The sequence below is a fragment of the Schistocerca serialis genome, chromosome 9 (assembly GCF_023864345.2).
Source record: "Schistocerca serialis cubense isolate TAMUIC-IGC-003099 chromosome 9, iqSchSeri2.2, whole genome shotgun sequence".
Lineage (NCBI taxonomy): Eukaryota > Metazoa > Arthropoda > Insecta > Orthoptera > Acrididae > Schistocerca > Schistocerca serialis.
The window spans coordinates 415234022-415251329 of record NC_064646.1 but is presented as its reverse complement, the minus strand read 5'-3'; the positions used below and the strand labels follow the sequence as shown (position 1 = coordinate 415251329).

General features: G+C 42.6%; 1 protein-coding gene across 1 annotated transcript in view; it reads right to left on the bottom strand.

The window, feature by feature from the left end:
- LOC126419661 (uncharacterized) overlaps positions 1-17308 on the bottom strand; it is a 733764-nt gene that overhangs the window by 444516 nt on the left and 271940 nt on the right. Inside the window, exon 3 of the mRNA XM_050086850.1 lies at positions 15427-15498. The gene's annotated coding sequence lies outside the window, so the exon portion shown is untranslated. The remainder of the gene's footprint in view (positions 1-15426; positions 15499-17308) is intronic.

The following is a 17308-nucleotide window of genomic DNA, read 5'->3' as shown; positions in this document are numbered from 1 at the left end:
CCACAAACTTTTTTCTCGACCAATTTTGCTTGAAAAATGAGGAATTTTCTGTGGGACATCGCAGAATATTTTTGCTTCAGCCCTTGTAGTGCCGATAGGTGGCGGTACTATACGTTGAATTCAAAATGGCGTTTGTAACAGAGGTGCGTTCCAAGCAGAAAACTGAGTTTCTTTTGGCAAAAAACCAGAGCATCGCAGATATTCTTAGCTGCTAAGTGGCGCAAACCTGTCCGACCACCCAGAGTCGGCAGGCCGCAAACGGATGTGACTTCTGCAATGCTGAAAACGTGTGGACACTCTCATTCGAGGTGATCGGCGGATCACAATGAAACACCTCAGTGCACAACTGAATGTCTCTGTTGATAGTGCTAACACACTCGTCCACCAGTTGGGGTACTCAAGGACGTGTTCGCGCTGCGTTCCTTGCCACCTAACAAGATCACAAAGAGCAATAAAGGACCATTCCTGTGGAGTTGCTTGCACGTTACGAGACTGTGCAGACAATTTTTTGTTGAACACTATCGCTGGTAAAGAAACTGGGATCATCATTACGAACCGGAAACAATACGGCAATCCATGGAGTAGCGCCATGCCGCCTCTCCTCCGAAGAAAAAGTTTTAACCTAAACCATCAGTAGCGAAAGTCATGACGACGGGCTTCTGAGACTCTTAATTGGTTATTCTGTTTGATTTCCTCCTTCATGCTGAAACGATCAACTCTGTATTGCGTTACGCCACAAAAATGCAAACGAATTTCTCCTTGTCCATTATAACGTAAGGCCTCACAAAAGTCTGCTCACAGAGCTTCATTGCACCTTCCGACTTCCATGTGTTTGGCTCAGTGAAGGATGCCCTCCGCGGGAAACAGTGGGTGGATGGCTATTGATGCAGCAAGACGTTGGTTCCGACGTCGACCAGTAAAGTGGTACCAGACCCTCCCAGTAACATGGCGTAAGACTGTCGCATTGAAACGATATCATGTTGAGGAACAGGCTTTTTAGCCAAGGGATGGGGGATAATATGGTATATTAGAATCCTGAATGGAACCTTACTGCTTGCAGAGAAAAAGTCATATGTTGCACTACTTACTGAACGCCTCTCGTGCTACTGCTACGCAGATTATTCGACTTGAACTGTATCCTTAGAAAGCGTTCGACATACTTGTTGAACTTTGGGCCGCCTTCGCAGCTTAGTACTCAGCGTAGATCGTGGCCAGGTGGAGGTTCTAATTCCCGGTTCTGTCAGGGATGTTTACTTGGTGGGAGAACTGGTGAGTTCAAATGTATGTGAAATCTTATGGGACTTAACTGCTAAGGTCATCAGTTCCTAAGCTTACACACTACTTAACCTAAATTATCCTTAGGACAAACACACACACCCATGCCCGAGGGAGGACTCGAACCTCCGCCGGGACCAGCCGCGGAGAACTGGAACGAGGTGCACTCAGTCTCGTGATGCTGTTGAGGAGCTATTTGAAAGAAGGAAGAAAGGAAGATTGGAGTTTAGCGTGCCGTCGACATTTCGGTCATTAGAGCCCCAGCGCTTGCCTAGAGCGATTTGGGGAAGTGACAGAGAACCTAAATCTGGATGATCCAGCGGCGATTTGAGCCGTCGTCATCCCGAATTTCTGGAATGAGATGTAGCGGCTCCAAGGTCTGGACAGCCGACAACGGCCGGGAGAGAGGATTGCTGTCCACACGCACCTCCATACCGATCCGCATTACGCCACTGGCGAAGGATTACACGGCGGTCGGTCGGTCCCGACTAGCCCGTCAGAGACCAGAATGGCGGAGCTCTGAGCTCCGATTAATTCAGTGGCAGTAGCTAAGTGATTTGCTACAAACCTGTTACACCAGGAATTGTTGCGAACGAGGTATGACACACCAGCGACTAGACACTATAACAATTTATTTACTTACGAAATATGTTCAAGTAGTGTTAGTCGCCTTCTAAATACTCGTAGAACCAAAGAGAGCATGGACGTTCGCATTCGTGCCTTCCACAGCTCAAAACATTTTTGCGTATCATTTTCCGTGAGGCGGCCCGTAACCTCAACTCTTGTGGTGGAGCAGAAGAACAGGTCTTTAATAAACTGCCTAACCATTGCGACTGAGTTGGTCAAGGAAGGTGAAAATCGTCTCAATGTAAGGTCATTGTTCAAGGTCGAGAAAGTCAGACTCTAATACAATGTGAGCAATGGCTCCTTAGTAATCCGAGCTGTATCGTTTCTTTTGTGAGAAGGTAGTATGCTTGACTCGTACTAAAAGTTTGACTTTCGAAATCGACAATAGCGTTCTCTTCGATGCAGACCGTCTTTCTTTTTACATCTCCAAATGGAGTTAGCTTATCATTCTGAAACTCTTTCGTCCTGACTAAACAAATCCAACAGAAATAGCTCATCCTTTCTTTGAATCTACACGTATTCCGTTAACCCAGATAGGCAAAGTTTCCAAACTATGAGCAGTAAACAAGATTCATTTTTGTACGACAGTTCTGAAAGCCACTAGATCATAATTTGTACTGTCAGTTATAGTACAGGAATTGACTTTGACCCTCACGTTACGTTCCTGTAAATGCGCCCTAAAATGGGTACTGTGCCCGAGATATGTCTCACTTGACGGAACACTAAAGGAAAGTTAAACAACCGAGGTATTACAATTTGTTTTATGTTAGAGTTAATTACCTACGATTGAGATGTCTTTCAGAATTGTCGTACAGAACATTCTAAAGCACTGTACATGGTTTGGAGCTCTACCCAACGTCAAGTAACGGAAGACATATAGATTCAAAGAAAAGTTGAGCTATTCCTCCATGGTACTTTAGCCAACGCAAAAGAGTCACAGAGAGATCAAATAACTCCGTTTAGAGAGGCAATAAGAAGGCCGTTCTAACTCGAAGAGAACACGTTATTCCCGAAAGTCCAACTTCTAATATATGTCAAGCAAACCATCTCATCACTAAACATTCATTTTAAGGTACGTGCGCAGGAAATACGTGACGATTAAGCCGGTTGCTGTACTTACAACTATTGTCAAGTAGGCATCAGTCATGCGATGATATTTTATTCTGTCATACATTGTCCTGCAGTATACTACGTCATCAACATGCATCTGTTCCAGCAAATGTGCTTTAGAAATGGGATGGTAAACTGAGATCAATAACTATCGAGAACACGAAACTAACCCTCTTAAAAAGAATGAGAGCATTCATAAATCATGATGCAATTTTGTCATACGATGACATGGTTGGAGACCGTGGCTGTTATTTGAAGACAAATGTTGACAAATGTGGCTGGCTGCTGTCTCAACACCATCAACATTCATGAAGCAAAAGGAAGCAAATTTCACTACAGAAGAGATCATGAGAAATTACTGTGGGACTTCCGACTCTAGAGGGACTGAATGCTGGACCACAGCAGTTGAGGAAAAGAATGTGTGGATCATTGGTATTATTATCCCAGGTAATAGTAGGACTGACGAGAAACGACATGAAAAAACTGCAACATATGAGGACTGGAGAGTCGATCTACAGCGACTGGAGTTTAAACCATTGAAAGTGGTCTCAGTGGTTCTCGGCACAGTAAGAGCAGAGCCAAAAGAACTTAGAGGGCACTTGAAAACTACTGACGCTGATAAAAGTATCCAACTTTCAAGTACAAAAATTATTTTATTGCGAACCGCACGAATTATTATTCGCTAACATATAGCGCAGTCTTAGACGCTTGACCGGTGTACGACTAGCGATTAAATACGATATCCTTCATAGCGAACTCATTTGCTCTGTTTACTGTTATAATACTGTAATAACAATACGAACGACTGACATTACCACATCGACTGGTCTCGAGCTCAAAGGCTGTTCTTGCTTGCAGGAGAGGCGTCTAGAATTCCCGCATGACGGTGAAAACTAGCTCTACCTGTTCCTGCAGTGCACGGGATGGATGTAATTAACTGAAGGGATTCAAGAGCTCAGAATCGCTTTTACTTTCTACCCTCTTTTACAAGGCTGCAGTTCCACAATCTGCCAGGCAAATTTACTTTCTTCACCAGTACGTGAAGCTAAAATTTTGCTCTAGTGATAGTCCGTATCTTCCAATCTGAAACTGTCTGCAAGAGTAGAAAAAGCAGTGAGTGGCCATCTTAAACACGGTCCTCGCTATTCTCGCAGGGTCTACTAACTCTTTCGGACCGCCATCTGCAGTCCGTGCTTCTCTTGCCAACACCGCCTTGTCGCTCGCAGTTGCAATGGACAGTGAGACCGTCTTACATTCCTTCTGCCAGTTGTGAAAGTTCTGTGCCGTATGCATTATTCATCTGCCATTAGTGAAAATATCGAAGCAGAATCAAGGCGACTTTCCAACATTCCGATCGACACCAAACCCACTCTGTCTGGTATATCATAATGTTTTATCTTTTATTAGGATTCAGTGCTCCTCAGCCAAAAGTCATTGGCGACAGAACAGATAAAGAGTCTCTGCTGATAATCACATCACTTTCCAAAGTTATTTAAGAAAAGCAACTTCTTTGCTGAAACTATGTGGTTCCAGAGACCTTTTAAAGTCTCAAACATCCATGATGAATATATGCAGACTGCAGCTACGAACGAATATTTGTACCAAGGCCGAGGTTCGAATCCAGGTCTCCTGTTTATTAGGCAGATGCGCTAACCACTCTGTCACCCTGACAGGCTTAGTGAGCAGCAGGACACCCAGGTTCGAATCCTGGCCTTCGTACCAATTTTCATTCATCGTTTTATTCGGCATATATACATCAAATTTTTAAAAATATTATATGCAGACTGAGTCAGTTTTCGTACTCACACGCAAACTTAGAAAATTCTACATGACATTCACGTGATGAGACCAGCAAACCAAAAATCATCTATGATGACACTTTTGATTGAGCTTTCCTCAGACCAGCAGACGTTACATCGTTGAGTCGATCCGTGACGCTTTTCGTATAGCTCAGTAGGAGGAACACGTTCCGGGAAAGACGAGGGTCCAAGTTCAAGTCTTGGTGGGGTACACAGATTTAACTTATGACACATAATCAGAAAAGGTTTTTTCGACACAGAAATATAAATAAATGAATCCGAATGCTAGAGGTCAAGAGGTCCTCTGCATTTGATGTTATATAAGGGGCTAAGGGCTAAAAATAAACAATTTTTACTCAGCACATATTTTGTTACAAAACGCTTCTGAGGATGATGATGGTATACACCAGATCAAGGATCATGGGAATTATTTTCGCAAATATGAGATTTTGAGCGATGACAGCAGTTTGTTATTTCTAGACGGCTAATGTTGAACAAAAACGAAGCTAGTAGCGAGTATAAAAAAAGAGGAGACCGTTAATATTATCAACACATGTCACATAGGTCAATGGCAATCGAGGTTGATAGAAGACAGTAGGGAATAGTGTTCTTCCATGGTACATTTTTCAGGATTTTGCTTCTAGATGGAGAGAAGTTTAATATGTTTTCTTATTCCATTTTTAAAAGATGGTTTGAACTGTTTATGTGCTGCAGTATTTTTCTGAAATTACTCCGGAAACACGTTCCGAGGTACAGCATGATTATGTACTTAGGAACAAATGTTCTTTTGAAATCTAAAAGCGTTCAGTGTGGATAACGAACTGCGACTGTGATTTAAACTGGCGTTTATTTGGCAATTAATATGCAACCAGTCGCTTTTTTACGATTTACTCAATTATGAACATGTTTTCGAACCACTGCAGGCTCATATTCAAATGGAGGTGTTACAGAAACATTATCTTGTGGACCAAGTGTAGCTAGATGCAGTGCTGGTGGTGCTGGAGGAAATCACGGAAATTTAGTAATCGGTGACGAAACGTTTACGAATCCGAAAGTTTTTTATGTTTTAGGTAGTTATAGTGCAGTGCCTTGTGGTATTCGCATCAGATTGGTTCTTATAACGTGCATTATTACGCTATGTACACAAATAAGGATCACCCAAAAAATCCTGAATGAACAGACTGAGTCAACGTAAAACCTTTTCTTCCAGAATTTCCGTGATATCTTGGCAACAAAAATAACAATAATTCCTCTTCCTGCATGAATCTTGTTCCGTGATCACCCCAAAAAATCCTGAATCAACAGACTGAATCAACGCAAAACCTTACCTTCCAGAATTTCCACGATATCCTGGCACCAAAAAAGCAACAAAAATGACAATAATTCATCCTCCTGCATAAATGTTGTTCTTCTTGGTGTGTAACGACTATGGTATTCTGTAACTTACAAAAAGTTTTTAATTATGTATTAAATATTCACCTCTAGCAGTTTACCTTTTGTGTGCAGCTAGCAACATTTAGCTACTGAAATGTAAAACCTGTACTTGTAATATTTGTATCATAAAATAATGCATCTCTTTCCAAAGACTATTATGTAGTAAAAGTGCAGTATCTGTCATATCCGTATTCTTTGTAAAAACATCGAATGTTTACAACCTGCGAGCCAGTGTAAAACCAAGTGTAGCTACATACCGTGTTTATTTGTGTACATAGCGCAATAATGCACGTTATAAGAACCAATCTGATGTAAGTACCACAAGGCAGTGCACTGTAACTACCTAAAACATAAAAAAAAACTTTCGGATTTGTAAATGTTTCGTCACCGATTACTAAATTTCCGTCATTTCCGCCAGCAACACCAGCACTGCATCTAGCTACACTTGGTCCACAAGATAATGTTTCTGTAACACCTCCGTCTGAAGATGAGCCTGCAGTGGCTCGAAAACATGTTCTTGGTTGAGTAAATCGTAAGAAAGCGACTGGTTGCATGTTTATTACCAAATAAACGCCAGTTAAAATATAGTTGCTACTTTCGTAGCATTAATTTGATGTCATTTGTCGCTTCATTTCGAACATAGAACATCTTGTGTATTAGGTTCTGTGACGTTTTGGGTAACGTCTTCTAAGCTAGTCTGAAGCCAAGTAATTGTAGCGTGTTGAGTATTTGACTTTCTAGGCGGCAGCGTTGCTCCGGAGAAATCTCGCCAGTATGCGTGGAACCCGAGGCGGTGATCCGTTGGCCGAGTTCTGCCCCCTACTCATAAATACCAGCTCCGTTCTTCTGACGGGTCTGCAAGCCGCTTCCAGCTATGCGCGGCTCAGGTTATCGGCAGGGGCGCGCAACGCTAACAGCAGGTTAACGCTCTTCTCCTCCTGGAGAGTTCGTTCCAGCGACATGTTTAGACGCTTGCGTGTAATTGACGCTGAAAGTTACAGCGCGATAGTGTCAATGCGTGCATGTTTCTCCATTGGCACACACGCAGTGTTAAATGAAGTGCTGTCGTAGCGTTTCGTCACATTGTTCATTTAACCAGGAGCGCGACAGCTGTATTGCTCAATAGAGACATAAAGCTACTCCGCGCAGCGCTGTAATAAGTATATTTACACGGTGTTTCACAATCCATGTTACACAGTTCAAATGGTTGTAGAGGGGACTCAGCAGCCCAAATTTTACGTAGGAACCCATGTCCAGAAACGCCATCCAACGACGCTACAGCGCGTTAAAGTTGTAGGCGTCGGTGCCTCACAGAGTGATTCTGTGATTACGTTACGGTCTTTCAAGGATGAGGGAGAAAGATAAATATATCAATTTGAGGTAAGGGGCCATGGACGGGTAACGAACGAGTCGAAAGTTATAAGCGGAAACGTTGATACGCCTCTGAGAGTGGAATAGCCCTATGGGAACTGTTGTTGCCGTATTAATCGCCGCTTACATAGTTTGTTCAATGTGAGCAACAGGGACGTCGCCAGATTAGAACCTGGTGGCCAGGGATGGAACAATTTTTTTTTTTCCAGCGTAAATCGGTTGCGCGTTATTGCATTGGCATATCTACTCCATCCCATGTGCGTCTAGTGTTACCATACCATGTGAAAGAGTGCGAATATTGTTCTAAATAATGTTTGCGAATTGGGTAACTGAGGTGGACTTGGGTACCAGCTGGTATTCGCCTAACCGGATGTGAGACACTGCCTGAAAACCAAATCCAGACAGGCCGGCGCACCTGCCCACGTCGTTAATCCGCCTGGCGGATTTGATCCGGAGCCTACGCTCCTCCCTGAATCCCGGAAGCTGCGTGCAAATGCGCACGGCTATCCAAGTGGGTGTAGAAAACATCTAACTGATGAACATAGAAACGAGAAACGTCACAATTAGGAAACACTCCCTACAATACTATAATATTTTCATAAATGTTCTTCCCGGATGTCAAACAAAATATTAACTGTGAACTGAAGAAGGAAAAAATGTTCAAATGTGTGTGAAATCTTATGGGACTTAATTGCTAAGGTCATTAGTCCCTGGGCTTACACACTACTTAACCTAAACTATCCTAAGAACAAACACACACACCCATGCCCGAGGGAGGACTCGAACCTCCGCCGGGACCAGCCGCACAGTCCATGACTGCAGCGCCTGAGACCGCTCGGATAATTCCGCGTGACTGAACCGAAAAAGAGAGTTATTGAAAGTCTACATCTCATGCAACGGGTATGTAAATAAAACGGTGAGTGGGCTGACTCTAGAGGGAAAAAAAGGTTAAGGCATTTTAAATTTCGTTCTTCTGATGGACATTACAACCAAGATGGGCATATGAACTATGATTTAAAGAAAGCATAGGCAAGGAGAGAGGCAAGTTATTAGAAATGTAAAGAAACAGCCACGAATGGCTAACTTGCTGTTTGAAGTGGTAGTAGAAAGGAGGGAAAGAACAACAAGTGAAAATTTACAATATGAGTACGTCACATAAGGTTCTTGTGAATGTTGAATATTGTAGATTCATAGAAATGAAAAGACGAGCAGAAAACAGAAACAGATGGAGGACGATGTCATTTTTATTATAATACACAACATTATTGAAGTGCAGAATATTCTGACCGGCAGAGACTAGTGCCACATCGCACTTTTTAAAATATAACAGACTTAATGCAGCCTTCACTAACGGATATTTTGCCTCTAATTCCACGAACAATTTCGCCGAAAAGATCAATGAATCTTAGGACCTATATGTTTGCAACAGGTAGGTGCAACTAAATATACACCGGCCGTGTAGTGCATAGCAGAGGGTGCTTAAAACTGTACCACTTATTAGGTCACTAGCGTAAAAGGAATGCATCAGTGCCTCTGTGTGAGCAGTAATCAGCCTAATCTATTCGAGAAACATCATTATATCTGAGCTCAAAATGTGTTCCAAGATTCTATAACAGATGGATGTTAGTAAAACGGGACAGTAGTTTTGTCGGCTAATTCTGGTACCCTTCCTGTTGAAGGGTGTGGCCTGTGCTTCGAACCACTAGGCATTTTTTAAGGATTGATCTACGATTTATTATAAGTAAAATGGTCCATAGCTCGTGCTCTTACGGTAGCGTTCTTGCTTCCCGTGCACGGGGTCCCGGGGTCGGTGACTTTCCCTGCCTTGAGATGACTGGGTGTTGTGTCGTCTTCATTATCATCATTCATCCCGATTACGTTCGGAAGAGGGCAACGGCAAACCATTTCCGCTAGGACCTTGCCTAGTAGAGGGTGCGGGTCTCCCGCATCGACCCGTATGCTCCTCGGAGTATGGGACCTCATCATCATAGGTAAAATGAGAGCAGACTCCGCTGCACAATGTGTACAAAACCTCACAAGGATTCCATTGAGCCCTGGCACTTTGTTCAGTTTCAGCAATTTCAGTTGTTTCTCACCACTACTGGCACTAATTTCTACACCACTCATCTTTCCACTGGTGAGAGATTTAAGTTGTTTCTTCTCCGATAGTTTCCTTATTAAAGAAAAATTTGAAAACGGTGTGCAACAGTTCTGCTAGTCAAATTCAGTTCCTATGTAATGCGTCAGTATCTGAACATCAGCTTTGATGCCACTGACAATCGTTGTTCATGACCAGAACTTCTTTTGGTTTTATTTGTGCGAGACCTTTCGATACAATTCAACAATTTAAAAAGCTTTGTAAATGCTTTAAGAAATAGGAAATATCTCAGTATCTTGGGAGAAAAAGTAGTTGTAAATATTAGAACACAGTGAAGTATTCGCCAATTCGTATAGTTCTGAATAAAATGCCAGCACCAGTTTCACTTTCGTTTCTACTTTAAAAATCACGTCTGGTTTCGGCTACACAGTGGTGTATCTCAGGTGTCGTGGGAGAACACCACTCGGTGGCCGAAACAGGTCTGGTTTTTAAAATAAAAAGGAAATTGTAACTAGTGCTGGCATTTTGTTCAAAATCAATACTACAGTTGTGGAACTTGCATCTACATGCTGCATCAGATGGCCAAGAAATTTTGTGTTATATCACTAGTCAAATAATTTGTCTCTATATCTTCATATGCTTAAGTAACGTACAGGGTGTTTCAAAAATGACCGGTATATTTGAAACGGCAATAAAAACTAAACGAGCAGCGATAGAAATACACCGTTTGTTGCAATATGCTTGGGACAACAGTACATTTTCAGGCGGACAAACTTTCGAAATTACAGTAGTTACAATTTTCAACAACAGATGGCGCTGCAAGTGATGTGAAAGATATAGAAGACAACGCAGTCTGTGGGTGCGCCATTCTGTACGTCGTCTTTCTGCTGTAAGCGTGTGCTGTTCACAACGTGCAAGTGTGCTGTAGACAACATGGTTTATTCCTTAGAACAGAGGATTTTTCTGGTGTTGGAATTCCACCGCCTAGAACACAGTGTTGTTGCAACAAGACGAAGTTTTCAACGGAGGTTTAATGTAACCAAAGGACCGAAAAGCGATACAAGAAAGGATCTGTTTGAAAAATTTCAACGGACTGGGAATGTGACGGATGAACGTGCTGGAAAGGTAGGGCGACCGCGTACGGCAACCACAAAGGGCAACGCGCAGCTAGTGCAGCAGGTGATCCAACAGCGGCCTCGGGTTTCCGTTCGCCGTGTTGCAGCTGCGGTCCAAATGACGCCAACGTCCACGTATCGTCTCATGCGCCAGAGTTTACACCTCTATCCATACAAAATTCAAACGCGGCAACCCCTCAGCGCCGCTACCATTGCTGCACGAGAGACATTCGCTAACAATATAGTGCACAGAATTGATGACGGCGATATGCATGTGGGCAGCGTTTGGTTTACTGACGAAGCTTATTTTTACCTGGACGGCTTCGTCAATAAACAGAACTGACCCATTTTTCAGATCCGAAACGATTACTGCATCACGCTATCTGGACATTCTTCGTGAATTTGTGGCGGTACAAACTGCCTTAGACGACACTGCGAGCACCTCGTGGTTTATGCAAGATTGTGCCCGGCCACATCGCACGGCCGACATCTTTAATTTCCTGAATGAATATTTCGATGATAGTGTGATTGCTTTGGGCTATCCGAAACATACAGGAGGCGGGGTGGATTGGCCTCCCTATTCGCCAGACATGAACCCCTGTGACTTCTTTCGGTGGGGACACTTGAAAGACCAGGTGTACCGCCAGAATCCAGAAACAATTGAACAGCTGAAGCAGTACATCTCATCTGCATCTGAAGCCATTCCGCCAGACACGTTGTCAAAGGTTTCGGGTAATTTCATTCAGAGACTACGCCATACTATTGCTACGCATGGTGGATATGTGGAAAATATCGTACTATAGAGTTTCCCAGACCGCAGCGCCATCTGTTGTTGAAAATGGTAACTACTGTAATTTCGAAAGTTTGTCTGCCTGAAAATGTACTGTTGTCCCAAGCATATTGCAACAAACGGTGTATTTCTATCGCTGCTCGTTTATTTTTTATTGCCGTTTCAAATATACCGGTCATTTTTGAAACACCCTGTATGTTCAATTCTCATAGAAACGCTGTAAAAATGTGTGGAATGGGAATGGTTGCCGTCTACTGCACCTTTCATAATTTATCATTAAGGCGATATGAGTAACGGAACTATCAAATTTACTCTTTTTTTCGAATGAAACTCTACGGAAACCCGTTATCTTTTTCGTTCAGTGAAGAAATTATTTTCAGTCTTCTGTTTGTATTGGCTGTCTTCCACAAATTGGAGCTTTTGTAATCTTGTAGCAGACAGTGACAAGGATCTGGCTTGAAATGCAGAACAAAATTTGTCATATTTAAAAAAAAATTGTTCTAGAGTCACGATTTTTAAGATTTTGCCAACGTTCTATCGATACAAAAATAGTCGTGCATGTATAACAAGTGGATACGGCATCCCCCTTGGATGCGATGTTACCGCATAATGATTAATGTGGTTATTAGCGAGGAATTTTTTTCAATTTAAATTGAACTACAGAGAGCGTCGCCTTTCGCGCGGCAGCCATCCTGTTTTTAGCACAAGTGAAACTCAACGTATCAAGCATAAATCCTGGTTAACTGCAACACGTGAAAACTCCGTACTGAATGCAATTTGAACGTCTTAGCCACGGGCGAAGATATTCTGGCCGTTTGCGGTTCGTCCCGTGACTCCCTCTTTTTTTCTTGCAACCGTCTCTGATATATTACTAATGACGTTCACTGCTTCGCAGATGGCGGAGAAAGTGCATAATCAGTGATGGCGGTAGTCCCAGTCAAAATGTCCGTGGCGGAAGGTATCAGTCTGTCGTTGAGTAATTTCGTAAGGATTATTTTCATGGGCCGCATACGTTTTTATTATAGTCCATTAAACGGATACGTCCTTATTGAAAGAGGAGGAACTGAGAAATGTTGGTTGGCCGAAGAAGTGCGCACTCATTGGAACGAAATACATTTATTAGTGACGTGAAAGTTCATGGACATTAAGATTAAAAAGACGATTTCAATAGTGTGCTACTTGCTATGAGAATTTATAAGGAGATATTCTGCTGTCTTCAGAGAGTTTGTGAAGATGTGTATTGGAATCCGACTGGAGTGTGATGCATACCTGATACGACATAACACAATATAAACGAAAGTGAAAATCAATATTGCTTTCTTCCTGTGGCAATCGTTGAGAGAATGTAAGTCAAGAAGCGGACTCGTATTAGTAACAGATTTATAGTGAAAAAGTGTTTTCTCATATCTGTGATGCCGACATTAGTTAAAGAACCTCCATTCGATTTTTTATCGCTTGCCGGCGTGGCCGAGCAGTTCTAGGTGCTTTAGTCTGGAACCGCGCGACCGCTACGGTCGCAGGTTCGAATCTTGCCTCGGACATGGATGTATGTGATGTCCTTAGGTTAGTCAGGTTTAAGTAGTTCTAAGTTGTAGGGAACTGATGGCCTCAGATGTTAAGTCCAATAGTGCTCAGAGCCATTTGAACAGTTTTGATTTTATATCTTTTGAAAGAATGAAAGCAGCAGCGAGCTCATAAGAAAAAAACGGAGGAACGCATTCGTAAAGTGCAAACAAAGAAGCTTGTAGATTATTGAATGTAGTTTGGCTGGTTTAATAGGTTTTCTTTTTTTCTCCAAAGAGTCAAAATGTATTGCATGAGTAGCAATTTTGTCTATTTTAGAATGCGAGTGGTAAACCCATACAGTGAACACAGCACTCCTACCGATGAACAGTAGCGTTCAAAAGACTGGTAATGTGAGGTATCGACGCACCTGGCACTGTAGTAAGGGGCATTGTCTAGCTGAAAGTTACGGTTATTCCCAGGGAAGGTCCATCATTACCGACTATGTTGTTTGTTGAATTCCTAAACAAACCTGCCAAGAGTGTATGCACCAGAGACTGATAGGTATAAAGAGTGCTACAAATACATTTCCCAGACTATAACCTTGCCCCTCCTGTTACTGTTTCAGAAATGGTTCTAGTGTGATTATTCTCCAAAGTTTGTCGTCAGACACGGTGGCATCCATCTGCTCCGTGAAGGAGAAAACGTGATTTTTCAAAGACGGCAACAACCCAATTTCCTTGCCTTCAAACAACTTCGAGATTCTTTTTCTATAAATCATCCGTCGATAGCGTGGGTACAGATACAGTCTACTTGCTTCGGAAAATCAAATGCAATTCAATTAACAGCCTTTATGATAGAACGTGGGTGGTTGACCCCTTGTCTATTAGGATGTTGGGTTGTTCCGATATAGAATGCCGGTTGACCGTATATCATTATAGTTTATGTTGACCTCTAATCTCCGTAACATACAGATGACGTTAAAAAAATGCCCTCATCCTCAACGTAAGTGTGCAAGAATTTTTGCACGTATAAAGTCAAGAAGCATGAGACACAAAAACGTTCGACTAAACAATCTCCATTTTACGTTAAAGTACATATTTTTGGCGCACTATCGAAAATAGAAAATCTCCAGTTTGAGGCATCTCGATTCTTTAAATCTGCTATTCCACTTTGCAAATTCTGAAGGTGGAAGAAATAAACTACAGTGAGTGAAATGTTATTTACAACCAAAGTTATAAGTATCGAAGGACATGAATAGGAACCATTAATTTAAGAGGTAATGAGACCTTGTGATAGCCATACTCACTGTTATTTAATCAGTACATTGAGCAAGCAGTAAAGGAAACAAAGGAGAGATTTGGAATGAGAATATGTTCTTAGAGAAAAAGGGGAAAAATCTATAAGGTTTTGCTATGACGCTGTAATTCCGTCACTAACAGCAAAGAGAATTTGAATGGAATGGAGATGTTATGAGACGCACATCAACAAAATTAACACAAGAGTACTGGAACGTAGTTGAATTGAATAACGCGATGCTGCGGGAATTGAAAGAAGCCGATGAATTTTGTTATTTGGACAGCAAAATAACTACGACCAAAGTAGGGAAGACATAAAATGCAGACTGGAACAGAAAGAAAGAAATTTCTTAGAAACTTAGTTACGTTGTGTGCCAACTGCGAGAGGCGGCCACCAAAGAGACGCAACCACTCGCCTGGTGACCTTCACGTCCATGCAGCAGCATCCACAGAGCACTCACAGCCATGGACCTCTTTCTGTTTCTGAGCTACTTCCTCCAGAGCGCCGTGTACATCCGCCAATAGTGTGGGCAGCAAAGGATAGGGTACGCTCTCATTCGCAGACTGCATTACTTCTGCCTTGTACGAGCAGATCTGGAAATGCTTCCGCCATCAGGCACAAAAACAAAACACGCCAGGGGCACTCATGAATTTATGATCCAGCAGACAGTTTAGTCCAGTGCCTGCAACGCACTCAGTACGGTATTCTGAATTCTACCTCTCGACTTAGCAGTCGCTATTTGGGCTATCGAGAGTGTGTGCAACGTTACCATCAGTTATACACAGAGTGCGTAGAGACAGCAAAGTTATACAGGGTGAAGAAAACAGCCACATTTAGAGGTCGGCATACGATTCCTCATCCAGATTCAGGACAAAAGATTATGCAGCAAATACAGATCGGGTATATTTTGAAAATGAATGTATGAAAACGATGAGCTTGCAAGAGCCACAACGTGCGGCGCATCGGAATGTACAGGGGAATGTGTATCATCTCGCGCTAGCTTACCAGCCGTCGTAGTTCACTGAGCAGATGCCGGCACAGCAGCTCAGCGTGTCCGGTCAGCGGGTTAGCTGCACTCTGTAACAAATGAACTGAATTAGTGGATCAACGATTAACTTGAACAAGTGTCATAGGACGTCCGCCCCGAGCAAATACAACGATCAGTTACGAACAAAAATGAGTTAAATAACTATAGGCTGCAACAACATCAAACCCGTATCCACCATCCAATGATGATTCAAATCCTCGTCAAGTTTATTTTTTAGACGCCCGTTCCCTAGTACTCGCCGTTTACAAGTAGGAAATCATTTTGTCACATGACAACAGCCTAACTGCAAGCATGAGTCTACTAACCGCGCAAGGCACAACCGTAACTGGCCCTTTTTATATCTGGGTTCACAGTCATGTAGAACTTTATAAAACACATCATATTTACGCCAGTGACTGTAACACTTTCTTTATTTCACGACTGCAATTTCGGCCATATGTCATTATCAAGTGCAAATTTTTGTGGCTTTTAAGCCATCTCAACTTAAAATGAGCTGACATGTAAAGGCTGATATTGCAATCGTGAAATAAAGAAAGTGTTACAGTCACTGGCGTAAATATGATGTGTCTTATAAATAACCGGCCCTGTCAAGTTCATGTATGGCGGCTTCCCAACGTAGTAAACAAACGATGAATTTGTTGATATACTTTTAGTGCTGGGTACGCTGAATAACCAAGCTGCTGCTGCTCGTGCGTACGCTGCACGGTTCCCTCGAAGGCACCATGCCGATAAGGTGGTTTCTCGTCGATTGGAGCAACGCCTTCGAGAAACCGCTACACTCGATTCACAGCTAAATGGATAGAGGTCGTCTAAGGACTAGACGTACTCCACAAACAGAGGACGCGATTCTTGAAACTGTTCACCAATCACCTCGGCAATGATACTGCAGTGCAGTTCCAGATACCTCAAAGACTGGTTGTCGGAGTGATGCACGATGTAGAACTGCAACCATATCATTACATGTAACTCAGCAACAGCCACTAGAAGACCGCAATCGACGAGTGCAGTTTTGTGAATGGCTTTTGACCAACGATAACTAACATTTTAAAATAACGTTATATGATCTGACGAATCTAGCATCACCCGTGAAGGTATTTTCAACGTCAACAAAAGCCATTATTGGTCGGAACACAACCCACATGTCACTCACGGAAATGGTTTTTGGGTACGCTTTGGCAAAAACCTGTGAGCTGGAATCGTGGGGTGAATGATCTTTGGCCCTTACCTATTGCTGGACAAGTTGAATGCGACTCTGTATCGCACATTTCTTTGCAATACTTTACCACACACTTTAGGAAATCCTCCACTTGATGTTCAGTGACAGCATGATGGAGCACCGCAACACTTCAGAATGAGTAACTATGGAAATGAAGTGTCTCCAAGCCGTGGATTGGTCGTGGAGGTAGTGTGTTCTGCCCTCCACATTACCCAGACCTTAATCCGCTAGATTTTTATTTGTGGTATCACTTAAAGGAACAAGTTTATAGTATTCCACCGATGGATGTACACGACCTAATAGCTCGGGTGCATGCTGCTTCGGCAATGGTGGATGCAGATGTGTTGCGTACGGTCCAGCGAAGTATGGTCCAGCGACTGTTTGCAAATGGAACACCGTGACTTTGAACATCTTCCCGAAAGTGAACATGCACGTACCGGTTCTTTGAAGACAAGTCTGGGTGTCAAACGTACATGACGGAAATATTATGCGTAGCATAATTCGGAGTCTATTGTAGCTTACCTTTTGTGCTTTTTGTACTTCATTTGATACAGACGATGTTACCGTATCCGATATTATTTTCTATTCCATTCTATGGCTTCATTTATGTTCACACACGAAGC